Genomic DNA, 22,140 nt, shown 5'->3' with positions numbered 1-22,140 from the left:
TTAACATTTAACATGTAGCTCGGGCCTAGCGAAGCCGGCGGCGTTTCTGGGTGTTGTTGATAAATTACTTTGGTTTTGCATAGTAGAGTTGTAACTTGCACTTACAGATGTTGCCTTCAGTGATGTGTAAGTTACCCATGCTTTGGGCACTAATACACCCCCATACCATCACAGAGGCTTTCGAACTTTGCGCCTATAACTACACGGATGGTTATTTTCCTCTTTGGTCCGGAGGACACGACATCCACAGTTTCCAAAAACAATTTGAAATGTGGACTCGTCAGACCACAGAACACTTTTCCACTTTGCATCAGTCCATCTTAGATGAGCTCGGGCCCAGCGAAGCCGGCGGCGTTTCTGGGTGTTGTTGATAAATGGCTTTCGCTTTGCATAGTAGAGTTTTAACTTGCACTTTTAGATGTAGCAACGAACTGTAGTTACTGAAAGTGGTTTTCTGAAGTGTTCCTGAGCCCATGTGGTGATATCCTTTACACACTGATGTCGCTTTTTGATGCAGTACCGCCTGAGGGATCGAAGGTCTGTAATATCATCGCTTACGTGCAGTGATTTCTCCAGATTCTCTGAACCTTTTGATGATATTACGGACCGTTGATGGTGAAATCCCTAAATTCCTTGCAATAGCTGGTTGAGAAATGTTGTTCTTCAACCGTTCGACAATTTGCTCACGCATTTGTTGACAAAGTGGTGACCCTCACCCCATCCTTGTTTGTGAATGACTGAGCATTTCATGGAAACTGCTTTTATACCCAATCATGGCACCCACCTGTTACCAATTAGCCTGTTCACCTGTGAGATGTTCCAAATAAGTGTTTGATGAGCATTCCTCAATTTTCTCAGTCCTTTTTTGCCACTTGTGCAAGCTTTTTTGAAACATGTTGCAGGCATCAAAATCCAATTGAGCTAATATTTGCAAAAAATAACAACGTTTACCAGTTCAAACGTTAAATATCTTGTCTTTACAGTCCATTCAATTGAATATAGGTTGAAAAGGATTTGCAAATTATTGTATTCTGTTTTTATTCTCAACGAGCTATTGCAAGGAATTTAGGGATTTCACCATCTACGGCCCGTAATATCATCATTACGGACCTTCGATCCCTCAGGCATCAAAAAGCGACATCGGTGTGTAAAGGATATCACCACATGGGCTCAGGAAGACTTCAGAAAACCACTGTCAGTAACTACAGTTTGTCGCTACATCTGTAAGTGCAAGTTAAAACTCTTACTATGTAAAGCGAAAGCCATTTATCAACAACACCCAGCATCTGTGATGGTATGGGGGTGTATTAGTGCCCAAGGCATGGGAAACTTACACATCTGTGAAGGCACCATTAATGCTGAAAGTTACATACAGGTTTTAGAGCAACATATGACTTAGACTTAGACTTAGACTTCCTTTTTATTGTCATTTAAATTTGAACTTTACAGCACAGATAAGAACGAAATTTCGTTACATAAGCTCATGGTAGTGCAGGATAAAAAAGTAATAAGGTGCATATATAAATAAATATATATATATAAATAATATATAAATATATATACAAAATCAATAAATATATATAATTATATATAAAGAAATAAATAGATTACTGTACAGATAAATATATTGCACTTTTTCACATGCGTCCACGTTTATGGATGTATGTTATATTGTCTTTTTTTTTTTTGCCATCCAAGCAACGTTATCATGGACGCCCCTGCTTATTTCAGCAAGACAAAACCAAGCCGCATCCTGCATGTGTTCCAACAGCATGGCTTCGTAGTAAAAGAGTGCTGGTACTAGACTGGCCTGCCTGTAGTCCAGACCTGTCTCCCATTGAAAATGTGTGGCGCATTATGAAGCCTAAAATACCACAACGGAGACCCCCGGACTGTTGAACAACTTAAGCTGTACATCAAGCAAGAATGGGAAAGAATTCCACCTGAGAAGCTTCAAAAATGTTCAAAAATTGGTCTCCTCAGTTTCCAAACATTTACTGAGTGTTTTTAAAAGGAAAGGCCATCAACACAGTGGTAAAAATGCCCCTGTGACAACTTTTTTGCAATGTGTTGCTGCCATTAAATTCTAAGTTAATGATTATTTGCAAAAATAAAATTAAGTTTCTCAGTTGGAACATTAAATATCTTGTCTTTGCAGTCTATTCAATTGAATATAAGTTGAAAAGGATTTGCAAATCATTGTATTCTGTTTTTATTTACTAATTATACAACTCGCCCACTTCACTGGTTTTGGGTTTTGGGTTATAGTTGGTTTAATTAAGGACAAGAAGCCCAAACTTAACATGTAGCAACAAATCTAAATAACCTAACCACAGCAGTATGTTGCTGTCTGAAGAAAATTATTGATGTGGAACAATCTTATTGATTCAACCCATTAAAGTCAGAATGCCAATAAACAAGCCAAGTGAAGATGGCTTGGAAAATCAATCGAGGCATCTGCAGCGGCAACCTTAATCTTCACAAATACCATTAGTCTCCCTGCCTTCAAGAACAACAGCTCCTCGTCTTTGTGAACTTTTGTCCCAATGTAGCCAAATATGAAAAGTATGATTCCTGTTTCCTCCTGGCACAATGCTCAGAGCTATTCCACTTATTTCAGGGGAAGCTGAACTCTATGTCAAATATTTGTGGTTTTAAACATTAACATGTAATCTCTTATCAGTTTTCTGTGCATTATTGTTGTAATGATACGTCTACTTACCAAATCTGATAACAAAACGTTTCAATGACATTCTTAATCTACAAGAGATATAACACTTGGAAACTAGATGAGGCAATTCCTGAAGGAATTGCGTGTGAATGCTGTCCAATGCTGACGTTGAACTGAAATCCTGGAATTTATTTTAGAATTGTTGAAGCAGAGCTCACAATTCCCAAACAGGCTGAATATTTTGAAGTTGGAACTGTTTGACTCAGATGAAAAATGTGGGAGTTGTGGAACTTTGAGGAATATCCCATTGATTTCAATGGGAATTTCCCCAAAAATTGTGAATTTCGGTAAAAAGCGGGACTTTTTTTGAAAATGGTAAAAAAAACTTGAATTGTCAGAATGAATTGAAAATGTTGGTGTTGGAATTTTTCAAATGGGTCGAGAAATGTTGAAGTAGTAACACGTTGAATTGAGAAATTGTATTACGGAATTCCTGGAATTTCGGAAAAACCGGGAATTTTTCCAGGTCAAAAAAAAACTTTGTTAATGTTCCTAATTAAGAGGAATGATTTGACGGTGGAACGGTTGAAATGCATTGAAAAATGTGGATGGAGTAGTTGACAGAAAAAAGGGTGGACATAGGGCTTCGGAAAAACAGGAATTCTGGAAAATCCTGGAATTTTTTTGAACTTGGAAAAAAGGAAGTTTAAATTTCCAGAATTGTGAAATATGTTGAAGGTGGAATGGTTTAAATAGGTTGACAAATGTGGAAATGGTGGAAGTTTGAAAAATGGCCATTTCATTTTGAATTGGGGAAATGCAAAAAAAAAAATGAATCATGGGAAATTTGGGAATTTTTTTTAGAATTGTTGAAGTAGAGCACACAATTCCCAAAGAGGCTGAATATTTTGAAGTTGGAACCGTTTGACTCAGATGAAAAATGTGGGAGTTGTGGAACTTTGAGCAATGTCCCATTGATTTCAATGGGAGTTTCCCAAAAGAATTGGGAATTTCGGAGGAAGCGGGCCTTTTTTTGAAAATGGTTCAAAAACTAGAATTTTCAGAATGACTTGAAATGGTTGGTGTTGGAATTTTCCAAATCGGTCGAGAAATGTTGAAGTAGTAACATGTTGAATTGAGAAATTGTATTACGGAATTCCTGGAATTTCGGGAAAACCGGGAATTTCTCCAGGTCAAAAAAATACTTTGTTAATGTTCCTAATTAAGAGGAATGATTTGACGGTGGAACGGTTGAAATGCATTGAAAAATGTGGATGGAGTAGTTGACAGAAAAAAGGGTGGACATAGGGCTTTGGAAAAACAGGAATTCTGGAAAATCCTGGAATTTTTTTGAACTTGGAAAAAAGGAAGTTTAAATTTCCAGAATTGTGAAATATGTTGAAGGTGGAATGGTTTAAATAGGTTGACAAATGTGGAAATGGTGGAAGTTTGAAAAATGGCCATTTCATTTTGAATTGGGAAAATGCAAAAAAAAAAATGAATCATGGGAAATTTGGGAATTTTTTTTAGAATTGTTGAAGTATAACAGACAATCCCTGAACAGGCTGAATATTTAGAAGTTGGGACCGTTTGAATCAGATGAAAAATGTGGGAGTTGTGGAACTTTAAGGAATATCCCATTGATTTCAATGGGAATTTCCCCCAAAATTGGGAATTTCGGGAAAAAGCGGGACTTTTTTTGAAAATGGTAAAAAAAAACTTGAATTGTCAGAATGAATTGAAAAGGTTGGTGTTGGAATTTTTCAAATGGGTCGAGAAATGTTGAAGTAGTAACATGTTGAATTGAGAAATGGTATTATCGAATTCCTGGAATTTCGGGAAAACTGGAAATGTTTCCACTTCAAAAAACTAATTTGTTTTTTGTCCTGATTAAAAGGAATGATTTGACGGTAGAACGGTTGAAATGCGTTGAAATAGGAAAAAATTGGAAAAACAGGAATTCTGAAAAATCCTGGAATTTTTTTGAACTTGGAAAAAGGGATGGTTACATTTTCAGAATGGTGAAATATGTTGAAGGTGGAATGGTTTGAATAGGTTGAAAAATGTGGAAATGGTGGAACTTTGAAAAATGGCCAATTAATTTTGAATGGGAAAAATGTCCCGGAAAAACTGGAATTCTGGGAAATCTGGGGAATTTTTGGAATTTGTCAAGGGAAAGCCCACAATTTCGTGAAGGAATTGCATGTGAATGCTCCAATGCTGAATTTAAAGTGAAATGCTGACAGAATGTGGTATGAATGTAAGAATAGTTTGAATGTTGGAATGGTTTGAATGTTGAAGAGTTTGAATTTCCAGGAAAACCGAAATTTGGTTTGAAACCTGGGAAAGTGTTAGTTTGAATGTCCAGGATGAGTGGAATGTGTTGATGTTGGAATGGTTTGAATAGGTTAAAAAATGTGGGAATTGTGCAACTTGGAAAAATGTCCGATTCATTTCAATAGGAACTTCCTGGAAATTTGGGAATTTTGGGAAAAGCGGGACTTTTTGAAAATTATTAGGAGCATTATTTTCTAACTTGGAAAAACGTTTCAATTTCGAGAATGGTGGAATTTCTAAAAGGTGGAATGGTTTGAATGGGTTGAAGAATGTGGGAATTGTAGACGTTTGAAAAATGGCCAATTCATTTTGAATAGGGGAAATGCAAAAAAATCAATTAATTATGGGAAATCTGGAATTTCTTTTTTTAATTGTTGAAGTAGAACACACAATTCCTGAACATGCTGAATATTTAGAAGTTGGAACAGTTTGAATCAGATGAAAAATGTGAAAGTTGTGAAACTTTGAAGAATGTCCCATTGATTTCAATGGGAATTTCAGAAGAAATTGGGAATTTCAGGAAAAGCGGGAATTTTTTTGAAAATGGTAAAAAAAAATTGAATTATCAGAATGACTTGAAAAGGTTGGTGTTGAAATGTATCAAATCGGTCGAGAAATGTTGAAGCAGTAACATGTTGAATTGAAAAATGGTATTACAAAATTCCTGGAATTTCGGGAAAAACTGAAATTTTTTCAGTTCAAAAAACAACTTTGTTTTTTGTCCTGATTAAGAGAAATGTAAAACCGTTGAAATGTGTTGAAAAATGTGGAAGGAGTAGTCGCCAGAATAAAGGGTGTAAATAGGACTTTGGAAAAGCAGGAATTCTGGAAAATCCTGGAATTTTTATGAACTTGGAAAAAGGAAAGTTTAAATTTACAGAATGGTGAAATATGTTGAAGGTGGAATGGTTTGAATGGATGGAAAAAATGTGTAAATGGTGGAAGTTTGAAAAATGGCCATTTCATTTTTAATGGGGGTAATGCAAAAAAAAATGAATTATGGGAAATCTGGGATTTTCTTTTTAGAATTGTTGAAGTAGAACACACAATTCCTGAACAGGCTGAATATTTAGAAGTTGGACTTGAAATGGTTGGTGTTGGAATTTTCCAAATCGGTCGAGAAATTTTGAAGCAGTAACATGTTGAATTGAGAAATTGTATTATGGAATTCCTGGAATTTCGGGAAAACTGGGAATTTTTCCAGGTCAAAAAAATACTTTGATAATTTTCCTAATTAAGAGAAATGATTTGACGGTGGAACGGTTGAAATGCATTGACAAATGTGGATGGAGTAGTTGACAGTAAAAAGGGTGGACATAGGGCTTTGGAAAAGCAGGAATTCTGGAAAATCCTGAAATTTTTTTGAACTTGGAAAAAAGGAAGTTTAAATTTCCAAAATTGTGAAATATGTTGAAGGTGGAATGGTTTAAATAGGTTGAAAAATGTGGAAATGGTGGAAGTTTGAAAAATGGCCATTTCATTTTGAATTTGGGAAATGCAAAAAAAAAAGAATCATGGGAAATTTGGGAAATGTTTTTAGAATTGTTGAAGTAGAACAGACAATTCTTGAACAGGCTGAATATTTAGAAGTTAGTTTGAATCAGATGAAAAATGTGGAAGTTGTGGAACTTTGAAGAATGTCCCATTGATTTCAATGGGAATTTCAGAAAAAAATGGGAATTTCGGGAAAAGCGGGAATTTTTTTGAAAATGGTAAAAAAAACTTGAATTTTCAGAATGACTTGAAATGGTTGGTGTTGGAATTTTCCAAATCGGTCGAGAAATGTTGAAGTAGTAACATGTTGAATTGAGAAATTGTATTACGGAATTCCTGGAATTTCGGGAAAACCGGGAATATTTCCAGGTCAAAAAAATACTTTGGTAATTTTCCTAATCAAGAGAAATGATTTGACGGTGGAACGGTTGAAATGCATTGAAAAATGTGGATGGAGTAGTTGACAGAAAAAAGGGTGAATATATGGCTTTGGAAAAGCAGGAATTCTGGAAAATCCTGGAATTTTTTTTAACTTGGAAAAAAGGAAGTTTAAATTTCCAAAATTGTGAAATATGTTGAAGGTGGAATGGTTTAAATAGGTTGAAAAATGTGGAAATGGTGGAAGTTTGAAAAATGGCCATTTCATTTTGAATGGGGGAAATGCAAAAAAAAAAAAAAAGAATCATGGGAAATCTGGGAATTTTTTTTAGAATTGTTGAAGTAGAACACACAATTCCTGAACAGGCTGAATATTTAGAAGTTGGAACAGTTTGAATCAGATGAAAAATGTGGAAGTTGTGGAACTTTGAAGAATGTCCCATTGATTTCAATGAGAATTTCAGAAAAAATTGGGAATTTCGGGAAAAGCGGGAATATTTTGGGAAATGGTAAAAAACTTGAATTGTCAGAATGACTTGAAATGGTTGGTGTTGGAATTTTCCAAATCGGTCGAGAAATGTTGAAGTAGTAACATGTTGAATTGAAAAATTGTATTACGGAATTCCTGGAATTTCGGGAAAACCGGGAATTTTTCCAGGTCAAAAAAATACTTTGTTAATTTTCCTAATTAAGAGGATGATTTGACGGTGGAACGGTTGAAATGCATTGAAAAATGTGGATGGAGTAGTTGACAGAAAAAAGGGTGCACATAGGGCTTTGGAAAAGCAGGAATTCTGGAAAATCCTGGAATTTTTTTGAACTTGGAAAAAAAAGAAGTTTAAATTTCCAGAATTGTGAAATATGTTGAAGGTGGAATGGTTTAAATAGGTTGAAAAATGTGGAAAAGGTGGAAGTTTGAAAAATGGCCATTTCATTTTGAATTGGGGAAATACAAAAAAAAAATGAATCATGGGAAATTTGGGAAATGTTTTTAGAATTGTTGAAGTAGAACAGACAATTCCTGAACAGGCTGAATATTTAGAAGTTGGAACAGTTTGAATCAGATGAAAAATGTGTAAGTTGTGGTACTTTGAGGAATGTCCCATTGATTTCAATGGGAATTTCCCAAAAAATTGGGAATTTTTTTGAAAATGATAAAAAAAAAAACTTGAATTGTCAGAATGAGTTGACATGGTTAGTGTTGAAATTTATCAAATCGGTCGAGAAATGTTGAAGTAGTAACATGTTGAATTGAGAAATGGTATTACAAAATTCCTGGAATTTCGGGAAAACCGGAAATTTTCCCAGTTCAAAAAACAACTTTGTCCATAAAATGTTTTGACGGTAAAACCGTTGAAATGCGTTGAAAAATGTGGAAGTCGCCAAAAAAAAAGGGTGGAAAAGGGGCTTTGGAAAAGCAGGAATTCAGGAAAATCCTGGAATTTTTTTTAATTTGGAAAAAGAGAATTTTAAATTTCCATAATGGTGAAATATGTTGAAGGTGGAATGGTTTAAATAGGTTGAAAAATGTGGAAATGGTGGACATTTGAAAAATGGCCATTTCATTTTGAATGGAGGAAATGCAAAAAAAAATGAATTATGGGAAATTTGGGAATTTTTTTTAGAATTGTTGAAGTAGAACAGACAATTCCTGAATATGCTGAATATTTAGAAGTTGGAACAGTTTGAATCAGATGAAAAATGTGGAAGTTGTGGAACTTTGAGGAATGTCCCATTGATTTCAATGGGAATGTCAGAAGAAATTGGGAATTTCAGGAAAAGCGGGATTTTTTTTGAAAATGGTAAAAAACTTGAGTTTTCAGAATGACTTGAAAAGGTTGGTGTTGAAATTGATCAAATCGGTCGAGAAATGTTGAAGTAGTAACATGTTGAATTGAGAAATTATCTTACAAAATTCCTGGAATTTCGGGAAAACCGGAAATTTTCCCAGTTCAAAAAACAACTTTGTTTTTTTTTCCTGATTAAGAGAAATGTTTTGACCGTAAAACCTTTGAAATGCGTTGAAAAATGTGGAAGGAGTAGTCGCCAGAATAAAGGATGTAAATAGGACTTTGGAAAAACAGGAATTCTGGACAATCCTGGAATTTTTATGAACTTGGAAAAAGGGAAGTTTAAATTTACAGAATTGTGAAATATGTTGAAGGTGGAATGGTTTGAATAGATTGAAAAATGTGGAAATGGTGGAAGTTTGAATAATGGCCATTTCATTTTGAATGGAGGAAATGCAAAAAAAAATGAATTATGGGAAATTTGGGAATTTGTTTTAGAATTGTTGAAGTAGAACAGACAATTCCTGAATATGCTGAATATTTAGAAGTTGGAACAGTTTGAATCAGATGAAAAATGTGGAAGTTGTGGAACTTTGAGGAATGTCCCATTGATTTCAATGGGAATTTCAGAAAACAATTGGGAATTTCGGGAAAAGCGGGAATTTTAAAAAAAATGGTAAAAAACTTGAATTTTCAGAATGACTTGAAATGTTTGGGGTTTGAATTTTCCAAATCGGTCGAGAAATGTTGAAGTAGTAACATGTTGAATTGAAAAATTGTATTACGGAATTCCTGGAATTTCGGGAAAACCGGGAATTTTTCCAGGTCAAAAAAATACTTTGTTAATTTTCCTAATTAAGAGGATGATTTGACGGTGGAACGGTTGAAATGCATTGAAAAATGTGGATGGAGTAGTTGACAGAAAAAAGGGTGCACATAGGGCTTTGGAAAAGCAGGAATTCTGGAAAATCCTGGAATTTTTTTGAACTTGGAAAAAAAAGAAGTTTAAATTTCCAGAATTGTGAAATATGTTGAAGGTGGAATGGTTTAAATAGGTTGAAAAATGTGGAAATGGTGGAAGTTTGAAAAATGGCCATTTCATTTTGAATTGGGGAAATACAAAAAAAAAATGAATCATGGGAAATTTGGGAAATGTTTTTAGAATTGTTGAAGTAGAACAGACAATTCCTGAACAGGCTGAATATTTAGAAGTTGGAACAGTTTGAATCAGATGAAAAATGTGGAAGTTGTGGTACTTTGAGGAATGTCCCATTGATTTCAATGGGAATTTCAGAAAAAAAATGGGAATTTCGGGAAAAGCGGGAATTTTTTTGAAAATGGTAAAACACTTGAATTTTCAGAATGACTTGAAATGGTTGGTGTTGGAATTTTCCAAATCGGTCTAGAAATGTTGAAGTAGTAACATGTTGAATTGAGAAATTGTATTGCGGGATTCCTGGAATTTCGGGAAAACCGGGAATATTTCCAGGTCAAAAAAATATTTTGGTAATTTTCCTAATGAAGTTGTGGAACTTTGAAGAATGTCCCATTGATTTCAATGGGAATTTCCCAAAAAATTGGCAATTTTTTTGAAAATGATAAAAAAAAACCCAACAACCTTGAATTGTCAGAATGAGTTGACATGGTTGGTGTTGGAATTTTTCAAATCGGTCGAGAAATGTTGAAGTAGTAACATGTTGAATTGAGAAATGATCTTACAAAATACCTGGAATTTCGGGTAAAATGGAAATTTTTCCAGTTCAAAAAACAACTTCGTTTTTTTTCCTGATTAAGAGAAATGTTTTGACGGTAAAACCATCGAAATGCGTTGAAAAATGTGGAAGGAGTAGTCGCCAGAAAAAAGGGTGAAAAAGGGGCTTTGGAAAAGCAGGAATTCTGGAAAATCCTGGAATTTTTTTTAATTTGGAAAAAGAGAAGTTTAAATTTCTAGAATGGTGAAATATGTTGAAGGTGGAATGGTTTAAATAGGTTGAAAAATGTGGAAATGGTGAAAATTTGAAAAATGGCCATTTCATTTTGAGTGGAGGAAATGCAAAAAAAATGAATTATGGGAAATTTGGGAATTTTTTTTAGAATTGTTGAAGTAGAACAGACAATTCCTGAACAGGCTGATTATTTAGAAATTGGAACAGTTTGAATCAGATGAAAAATGTGTAAGTTGTGGAACTTTGAAGAATGTCCCATTGATTTCAATGGGAATTTCCCAAAAAATTGGGAATTTTTTTGAAAATGATAAAAAAAACAACTTGAATTGTCAGAATGAGTTGACATGGTAAGTGTTGAAATTTATCAAATCGGTCGAGAAATGTTGAAGTAGTAACATGTTGAATTGAGAAATGGTCTTACAAAATTCCTGGAATTTCGGGAAAACCGGAAATTTGTCCAGTTCAAAAAACAACTTTGTTTTTTTCCTGATTAAGAGAAATGTTTTGACGGTAAAACCGTTGAAATGCGTTGAAAAATGTGGAAGGAGTAGTCGCCAGAAAAAAGGGTGGAAAAGGGGCTTTGGAAAAGCAGGAATTCTGGAAAATCCCGGAATTTTTTTTAATTTGGAAAAAGAGAAGTTTAAATTTCTAGAATGGTGAAATATGTTGAAGGTGGAATGGTTTAAATAGGTTGAAAAATGTGGAAGTGGTGGAAATTTGAAAAATGGCCATTTCATTTTGAATGGAGGAAATGCAAAAAAAAATGAATTATGGGAAATTTGGGATTTTTTTTTAGAATTGTTGAAGTAGAAAAGACAATTCCTGAATATGCTGAATATTTAGAAGTTGGAACAGTTTGAATCAGATGAAAAATGTGAAAGTTGTGAAACTTTGAAGAATGTCCCATTGAATTCAATGGGAATGTCAGAAGAAATTGGGAATTTCAGAAAAAGCGGGAATTAAAAAAAAAAAAAAGGTAAAAAACTTGAATTATCAGAATGACTTGAAAAGGTTGGTGTTGAAATTTATAAAATCGGTCGAGAAATGTTGAAGTAGTAACATGTTGAATTGAAAAATTATCTTACAAAATTCCTGGAATTTCGGGAAAACCGGAAATATTCCCAGTTCAAAAAACAACTTTGTTTTTTTTCCTGATTAAGAGAAATGTTTTGACGGTAAAACCGTTGAAATGCGTTGAAAAATGTGGAAGGAGTAGTCGCCAGAATAAAGGATGTAAATAGGACTTTGGAAAAGCAGGAATTCTGGAAAATCCTGGAATTTTTATGAACTTGGAAAAAGGGAAGTTTAAATTTACAGAATGGTGAAATATGTTGAAGGTGGAAGGGTTTGAATAGATTGAAAAATGTGGAAATGGTGGAAGTTTGAAAAATGGCCATTTCATTTTGGATTGGGGAAATTAAAAAAATTTTTTTTTTAGAATTGTTGAAGTAGAACAGACAATTCCTGAACAGGCTGGATATTTAGAAGTTGGAACAGTTTGAATCAGATGAAAAATGTGGAAGTTGTGGAACTTTGAAGAATGTCCCATTGATTTCAATGGGAATGTCAGAAGAAATTGGGAATTTCAGAAAAAGCGGGAATTTAAAAAAAAAAAAATGGTAAAAAACTTGAATTATCAGAATGACTTGAGAAGGTTGGTGTTGAAATTTATAAAATCGGTCGAGAAATGTTGAAGTAGTAACATGTTGAATTCAGAAATGGTCTTACAAAATTCCTGGAATTTCGGGAAAACCGGAAATTTTTCCAGTTCAAAAGTTTTTTCCTGATTAAGAGAAATGTTTTGACGGTAAAACCGTTGAAATGCGTTGAAAAATGTGGAAGGAGTAGTCGCCAGAAATAAGGGTGGAAAAGGGGCTTTGGAAAAGCAGGAATTCTGGAAAATCCTGGAATTTTTTTTAATTTGGAAAAAGAGAAGTTTAAATTTCTAGAATGGTGAAATATGTTGAAGGTGGAATGGTTGAAAAATGTGGAAGTGGTGGAAATTTGAAAAATGGCCAATTCATTTTGAATGGGAAAAATATCCCGGAAAACCTGGAATTCTGGGAAATCTGGGGAATTTTTGGAATTTTTCAAGGGGAAAGCCCGCGATTCCCGAATAGGCTGAACAGTTTCAAGTTGGAAGGGTTTGAATCGGGTGAAAAATGTGGAAGGTAGAGCGCGCCAAAATCTGTAGAAGAAGAAGAAGAAGAAAAACCATATGTGTGGTTTTCCTCCAAAGCATCACACATATGGTTTTTCTTCTTCTTCTTCTTAACAATAAATAGATGAATTCTGGTGTATAAAACCATATAATAACATTTCTTTCTGTCATTATTTTATCACAGTCATTCAGCAATGATAAATATTAATTGGAACCAGTGATAGTTCCCATAACGCTTTTTTTTTAACATTGTTGCCCCTAAAGGCCAAGTTGAAGTCCTGGATCCTTTCAGGGACCAGATGTCTCTCTCTGTCCTGGCTCTTCCTCGTCTGCGCGCGTCCTGCGGTTTTGCGGCCCTCCATAACAAGTCCAGTTGTCCATTTGTCTCCATAACAAGTCTGAGTAAACAGACATTTGGTAAAGCCCACCTGCAGGAGCCCTGGTGCTGGTTCAGGCTCACCACGGGCCTCCCAGGACTGCCCACAGAGGAGGAGGCAATTAAGGACCTGGGGGGAAGGAGCCATAAATCTCCATAAACTTCAGCCGGCGAGTCCCCCGCCCCCCCCCCCCCCCCACTTTCGCTGGACACTCAGATAATGCATCTCCTCCTTAACTGACACCAGAAGGATTTTAGAAGAGAAAAGGAGGATCCGACAGCTTAGAGCCCTTTCAAAGTTCCTCTGTAGTCAAAGCCGCGATTCATTGTGCAACAGTTTTACCCAATTCCATTGTGTAACCTTACTTAAGTCTTTTTTGAATATGTAACACCTGCCAACCCCGAGAGTGAGTGCGTGATAAATCAACACAATACAAATGGGCAAAAACCTTGTTCTAGAAGAGATATGAATTAGAGAAACCCTTTGGGTGCAATGGAGTGCATTTCAACAGCGTGCTCATTTTTTTTTTTTTCTGCAAATGTGTTGTTAAGGATGGCCGTGCGGTGTTGTTGAGAGGAAAGAGGCACTCGTCTCACTAATCAGACAGGATGTGCAGCGGAAAACATCCTTCTTGAGGAGGAAAGGCCTGCTTCCCTTTTATCATATTCTTAAGGACAAGCGCCTCCGCAAAGCTGCTGACGTCTGCCTTTAAGATCACCACGTAAAGGCAAAAACAAAAACAACAAAAAACTATATAAATATATAAATATTTAAAAAAATATATATATGCATGCACTAGGGTTGTACGGTATACTGGTACTAGTATAGTACCGCGATATGAATGAATCATATTCGGTACTATACTGCCTCTAAAAAATTAGTATCACAAAATCTTTTTAAATAAAAAAAAAAAAATCATATTATGTTTGTAAACTCAGGAAATACGTCCCTGGACACATGATGACTTAAATTATGACCAATGTATGATGCTGTAACTACTTGGTATCGGATCGATACCCAAATTTGTGGCATGTAAAGCATCCAAACAACAGAAGAATAAGTGATTATTACATTTGAACAGAAGTGTAGATAGAACATGTTGAAAGAGAAAGTAAGCAGATATTAACAGTAAATGAACAAGTAGAAAATAATAACTAATTTTCTACCATTTGTCCTTAATAATGTTGACAAAATAATAGGTAGATAAATGACACAATATTTTACTGCATATGTCAGCAGCTAAATTAGGAGTCTTTGTTTGCTTACTTACTACTAAAAGACAGGTTGTCTTGTATGTTCGGTATTTTATTTAAGGACAAAATTGCAATAATAAACATATGTTTAATGTACCCTAAGATTTTTTGTTAAAATAAAGCCAATAATGCCATTTTTTTAAAAAGTAAAGAAAAGTATCAAAATACATTTTGATACTGGTACCAAAATATTGGTATCAGGACAACACTAATATATATATATATATATATATATATATATATATATATATATATATATATATATATGTCCGATAATATCTGCCGATAAATGCGTTAAAATGTAATATCGGAAATTATCGGTATTGTTTTTTTTATTATCGGTATCGTTTTTTTATTTTTTTTTATTTTTTTAAATTTTTTTTAATTAAATCAACATAAAAAACACAAGATACACTTACAATTAGTGCATTAACCCAAAAAAACTCCATCCCCCATTTACACTCATTCACACAAAAGGGTTGTTTCTTTCTGTTATTAATATTGTGGTTCCTACATTATATATCAATATATATCAATACAGTCCGCAAGGGATACAGTCCGTAAGCACACATGATTGTGTGGTGGTGGTCCACTAATAGTACTAACCTTTAACAGTTAATTTTACTCATTTTCATTAATTACTATTTTCTATGTAACTGTTTTTATATGGTTTTACTTTCTTTTTTATTCAAGAAAATGTTTTTAATTTATTTATCTTATTTTATAATTTTTTTTAAAAAGTACCTTATCTTCACCATACCTGGTTGTCCAAATTAGGCATAATAATGTGTTAATTCCACGACTGTATATATCGGTTGATATCGGTATTGGTTGATAGCGGTATCGGTAATTAAAGAGTTGGACAATATTGGAATATCGGTTATCGGCAAAAAGCCATTATCGGACATCCCTAATATATATATATATATACTGTATATATATATATATATATACATATATATATATATATATATATATATATATATATATATATATATATATATATATATATATATACATGTCGATTTTTGAGAAAATGAAAGGATTTTAAGTGCGCCTTATAGTCCGAAAAATACGATGTATTTAATATCTGGGCCAGTGTAACATTACGCACTGTTTGAACAGTAACACTGTGTTTGAATATTTATTTAAGTGTCTCTTTGGCATACCACTGGATGGACCCCACGTACCACTAGCGGTACATGTACCCCAGTTTGCGAATTACTGCATTAGAATGTTCTAGCTTCGAGGTCGGTAAGCACAACCAAAATTATTCCGTACTTTAAGCGCACCGGGTTATAAGGCGCACTGTCAATTTTTGAGAAAATGAAAGGATTTTAAGTGCGCCTTATAGTCCGAAAAATACGGTATATTTAATATCTGGGTCAGTGTAACATTACACACAGTTTGAACAGTAACACTGTGTTTGAATATTTATTTAAGTGTCTCTTTGGCGTACCACTAGATGGAGCCCACGTACCACTAGTGGTACATGTACCCCAGTTTGTGAATTACTGCATTAGAATGTTCTAGCTTCGACGTCGGTAAGCACAACCAAAATTATTCTGTACTTTAAGCGCACCGGATTATAAGGCGCACTGTCGATTTTTGAGAAAATAAAAGGATTTTAAGTGCGCCTTATAGTCCGAAAAGTACGGTATATTTAATATCTGGGTCAGTGTAACATTACACACAGTTTGAACAGTAACACTGTGTTTGAATATTTCTTTAAGTGTCTCTTTGGCGTACCACTAGATGGAGCCCACGTACCACTAGTGGTACATGTACCCCAGTTTGTGAATTACTGCATTAGAATGTTCTAGCTTCGACGTCGGTAAGCACAACCAAAATTATTCTGTACTTTAAGCGCACCGGATTATAAGGCGCACTGTCGATTTTTGAGAAAATAAAAGGATTTTAAGTGCGCCTTATAGTCCGAAAAGTACGGTTTATTCAATATCTGGGCCAGTGTAGCATTACACACAGTTTGAACAGTAACACTGTGTTTGAATATTTCTTTAAGTGTCTCTTTGGCGTACCACTAGATGGAGCCCACGTACCACTAGTGGTACATGTACCCCAGTTTGTGAATTACTGCATTAGAATGTTCTAGCTTCGACGTCGGTAAGCACAACCAAAATTATTCTGTACTTTAAGCGCACCGGATTATAAGGCGCACTGTCGATTTTTGAGAAAATAAAAGGATTTTAAGTGCGCCTTATAGTCCGAAAAGTACGGTTTATTCAATATCTGGGCCAGTGTAGCATTACACACAGTTTGAACAGTAACACTGTGTTTGAATATTTCTTTAAGTGTCTCTTTGGCGTACCACTAGATGGAGCCCACGTACCACCAGTGGTACATGTACCCCAGTTTGAGAATTACTGCATTAGAATGTTCTAGCTTCGAGGTCGGTAAGCACAACCAAAATTATTCCGTACTTTAAGCGCACCGGGTTATAAGGCGCACTGTCGATTTTTGAGAAAATGAAAGGATTTTAAGTGCGCCTTATAGTCCGAAAAATACGGTATATTTAATATCTGGGCCAGTGTAGCATTACACACAGTTTGAACAGTAACACTGTGTTTGAATATTTATTCAAGTGTTTCTTTGGCGTACCACTAGATGGAGCCCATGTACCACTAGTGGTACATGAACCCCAGTTTGAGAATTACTGCATTAGAATGTTCAAGCTTCGAGGTCGGTAAGCACAACCAAAATTATTCCGTACATTAAGCGCACCGGGTTATAAGGTGCACTGTCGATTTTTGAGAAAATGAAAGGATTTTAAGTGCGCCTTATAGTCCGAAAAATACGATGTATTTAATATCTGGGCCAGTGCAACATTACGCACAGTTTGAACAGTAACACTGTGTTTGAATATTTCTTTAAGTGTCTCTTTGTCATACCACTAGATGGAGCCCACGTACCACTGGCGGTACATGTACCCCAGTTTGCGAATTACTGCATTAGAATGTTCTAGCTTCGAGGTCGGTAAGCACAACCAAAATTATTCCGTACTTTAAGCGCACCGGGTTATAAGGCGCACTGTCGATTTTTGAGAAAATGAAAGGATTTTAAGTGCGCCTTATAGTCCGAAAAATACAGTTTATTTAATATCTGGGCCAGTGTAGCAATACACACAGTTTGAACAGTAACACTGTGTTTGAATATTTCTTTAATTGTCTCTTTGGTGTACCACTAGATGGAGCCCACGTACCACTAGCGGTACATGCACCCCAGTTTGCGAATTACTGCATTAGAATGTTCTAGCTTCGAGGTCGGTAAGCACAACCAAAATTATTCCGTACTTTAAACGCACCGGGTTATAAAGGGCACTGTCGATTTTTGGGAAAATGAAAGGATTTTAAGTGCGCCTTATAGTCCGAAAAATACAATGTATTTAATATCTGGGCCAGTGTAACATTACGCACAGTTTGAACAGTAACACTGTGTTTGAATATTTCTTTAAGTGTCTCTTTGTCGTACCACTAGATGGAGCCCACGTACCACTAGTGGTACATGTACCCCAGTTTGCGAATTACTGCATTAGAATGTTCTAGCTTCGAGGTCGGTAAGCACAACCAAAATTATTCCGTACTCTAAGCGCACCGGGTTATAAGGCGCACTGTCGATTTTTGAGAAAATGAAAGGATTTTAAGTGCGCCTTATAGTCCGAAAAATACGATGTATTTAATATCTGGGCCAGTGTAACATTACGCACAGTTTGAACAGTAACACTGTGTTTGAATATTTCTTTAAGTGTCTCTTTGGCGTACCACTAGATGGAGCCCACGTACCACTAGTGGTATATGTACCCCAGTTTGAGAATTCCTGCATTAGAATGTTCAAGCTTCGAGGTCGGTAAGCACAACCAAAATTATTCCGTACATTAAGCGCACCGGATTATAAGGTGCACTGTCGATTTTTGAGAAAATTAAAGGATTCTAAGTGCGCCTTATAGTCCGAAAAATACGGTATATTTAATATCTGGGCCAGTGTAACATTACACACAGTTTGAACAGTAACACTGTGTTTGAATATTTATTTAAGTGTCTCTTTGGCGTACCACTAGATGGAGCCCACGTACCACTAGTGGTACATGTACCCCAGTTTGAGAATAACTGCATTAGAATGTTCAAGCTTCGAGGTCGGTAAGCACAACCAAAATTATTCCGTACATTAAGCCCACCGGATTATAAGGCGCACTGTCGATTTTTGAGAAAATGAAAGGATTTTAAGTGCGCCTTATAGTCCGAAAAATACGGTTTATTTAATATCTGGGCCAGTGTAGCATTACACACAGTTTGAACAGTAACACTGTGTTTGAATATTTCTTTAAGTGTCTCTTTGGCGTACCACTAGATGGAGCCCACGTACCACTAGCGGTACATGTGCCCCAGTTTGCGAATTACTGCATTAGAATGTTCTAGCTTCGAGGTTGGTAAGCACAACCAAAATTATTCCATATTTTAAGCGCACCGGATTATAAGGCGCACTGTCGATTTTTGAGAAAATGAAAGGATTTTAAGTGCGCCTTATAGTCCGAAAAATACGGTATATTTAATATCTGGGTCAGTGTAACATTACACACAGTTTGAACAGTAACACTGTGTTTGAATATTTCTTTAAGTGTCTCTTTGGCGTACCACTAGATGGAGCCCACGTACCACTAGCGGTACATGTACCCCAGTTTGAGAATAACTGCATTAGAATGTTCTAGCTTCGACGTCGGTAAGCACAACCAAAATGATTCCGTACTTTAAGCGCACCGGGTTATAAGGCGCACTGTCGATTTTTTGAGAAAATGAAAGGATTTTAAGTGCGCCTTATAGTCCGAAAAATACGGTTTATTTAATATCTGGGTCAGTGTAGCATTACACACAGTTTGAACAGTAACACTGTGTTTGAATATTTATTTAAGTGTCTCTTTGGCGTACCACTAGATGGAGCCCACGTACCACTAGCGGTACATGTACCCCAGTTTGCGAATTACTGCATTAGAATGTTCAAGCTTCGAGGTTGGTAAGCACACCTACTCAGTGGCCTAGTGGTTAGAGTGTCCGCCCTGAGATCGGTAGGTTGTGAGTTCAAACCCCGGCCGAGTCATACCAAAGACTATAAAAATGGGACCCATTACGTCCCTGCTTGGCACTCAGCATCAAGGGTTGGAATTGGGGGTTAAATCACCAAAAATGATTCCCGGGCGCAGCATTGCTGCTGCCCGCTGCTCCCCTCACCTCCCAGGGGGTGATCAAGGGGGATGGGTCAAATGCAGAGGACAAATTTCACCACACCTAGTGTGTGTGTGACAATCATTGGGACTTTAACTTTAAGCACAACCAAAATTATACTGTACATTAAGCGCACCGGATTTAAAGGCGCACTGTCGATTTTTGAGAAAATGAAAGGATTTTAAGTGCGCCTTATAGTCCAAAAAATACGATATATTTAATATCTGGGCCAGTGTAACATTACGCACAATTTGAACAGTAACACTGTGTTTGAATATTTCTTTAAGTGTCTCTTTGGCGTACCACTAGATGGAGGCCACGTACCACGTGTCCTGGGCATGACGTTAAAGTGGAGGCTCCTCTATGTGGTCTTGGGGCACTAGGAGGTTAACCCCTTTACTACTGTTACCCCAGGTGGCCCTTGGCAAAGGCCTAGTACCTGACTGCCCACTAGCCAGGGATACGGTGAAGACCTCAACGGCGGAGCAGGCGGAAGACGGTAGATTTAAGAACTACCACAATGGCGGAAGAAGGCTGCAGCAGAAAAGGGTCCCCAGTCGTCTTAAACTCCATGCCACTGGACCCTGACCCGATTCTGTCAAGGATCGCGTGGTGACTGTCAGTGCACCAGTCTCCCCCACGTTAAACTAAGTCACGCACAGGCATCCTCCATAAAGGGATACACCCCTACCAGGAGGATCGTCATACAGTTTACAATTACCGCATTAGAATGTTCTTTTATGGACTTGTAGACACACTTTTTTGTATCTTACTGCCAGTTTCTTCCCTTTGCTGGTGCATGAAAGTTTTACTGGTTCCTCAGATGAGCTGATGTTACCAAGAGGACACGGCAGTCACCTCTCCTTTACCTCTTGAAATGAGATAAGTTGCGCTCAGACGGCCAGCCGTCACTCTCACCTCCTACTTATTGCAGAAAGTGGGTGAAGGTGTGCACAGGAATAAGTAACATAAGCGGGGGGGAACGTCGATAAGCATCAAGTTGTACTGGCGGAGAAGCTCATCCAACATTAATGGCCGAGTAATTGGTTTGTAACAGTAACACTTACTCGGCCATCGGTAATGACCAGCCAGGGGAGTATTGGGTTACTTGCTCGGGATAAGGGGCTATTGTAGCCACAGGATCAGCTGAATGGGCCTTGCAGCTATGTCGGACAAATATTTATACAGTATCATGTTACTGGAACATTCTAACTGGTGGGGACAAGAATAGACAAGGTGATTGAAAAGTTAGATACACATGTTCAACAGTTCTGCTTTATCTGAGGATCTGGCTCTGGATCATTCTTGGAACAAAGCTCAGGAAATACCGTAATGGAAGCTTGATAGGCTTTTAAGTGTTTGGTTTTGGACTGTTATGAGAGGTTTGATGCGGAACGCCATTAGGACGTTCTTTTATTGCATTTTCAAGGTGAAACAAAAGTGTCATGTACCTGAATGTGGATGATAACACACCACAGTTGCGAAGGCTAACTCTCTAATGCAGTGGTTCTTAAAGGGGAACATCATCACCAGACCTATGTAAGCGCCAATATATACCTTGATGTTGCAGAAAAAAGACCATATATTTTTTTAACCGATTTCAGAACTCTAAATGGGTGAATTTTGGCGAATTAAACGCCTTTCTAATATTCGCTCTCGACGTCACATCGGGAAGCAATCCGCCATTTTCTCAAACACCGAGTCAAATCAGCTCTGTTATTTTCCGTTTTTTCGACTGTTTTCCGTACCTTGGAGACATCATGCCTCGTCGGTGTGTTGTCGGAGGGTGTAACAACACGAAACAGGGACGGATTCAAGTTGCACCAGTGGCCCAAAGATGCGAAAGTGGCAAGAAATTGGACGTTTGTTCCGCTACACTTTACCGACGAAAGCTATGCTACGACAGAGATGGCAAGAATGTGTGGATATCCTGCGACACTCAAAGCAGATGCATTTCCAACGATAAAGTCAAAGAAATCTGCCGCCAGACCCCCATTGAATCTGCCGGAGTGTGTGAGCAATTCAGGGACAAAGGACCTCGGTAGCACGGCAAGCAATGGCGGCAGTTTGTTCCCGCAGACGAGCGAGCTAAACCCCCTATCGACCCTAGCTTCCCTGGCCTGCTGACATCAACTCCAAAACTGGACAGATCAGCTTTCAGGAAAAGAGCGCGGATGAGGGTATGTCTACAGAATATATTAATTGATGAAAATTGGGCTGTCTGCACTCTCAAAGTGCATGTTGTTGCCAAATGTATTTCATATGCTGTAAACCTAGTTCATAGTTGTTAGTTTCCTTTAATGCCAAACAAACACATACCAATCGTTGGTTAGAAGTCGATCGCCGAATTCGTCCTCGCTTTCTCCCGTGTCGCTGGCTTTTGTGTTGTTTTCATCGGTTTCGCTTGCATACGGTTCAAACCGATATGGCTCAATAGCTTCAGTTTCTTCTTCAATTTCGTTTTCGCTACCTGCCTCCACACTACAACCATCCGTTTCA

The sequence above is a fragment of the Nerophis lumbriciformis genome, linkage group LG20 (genome assembly GCF_033978685.3).
Source record: "Nerophis lumbriciformis linkage group LG20, RoL_Nlum_v2.1, whole genome shotgun sequence".
NCBI lineage: Eukaryota > Metazoa > Chordata > Actinopteri > Syngnathiformes > Syngnathidae > Nerophis > Nerophis lumbriciformis.
The sequence above is the reverse complement of the archived record's forward strand: the minus strand, read 5'-3'. Positions refer to the sequence as shown.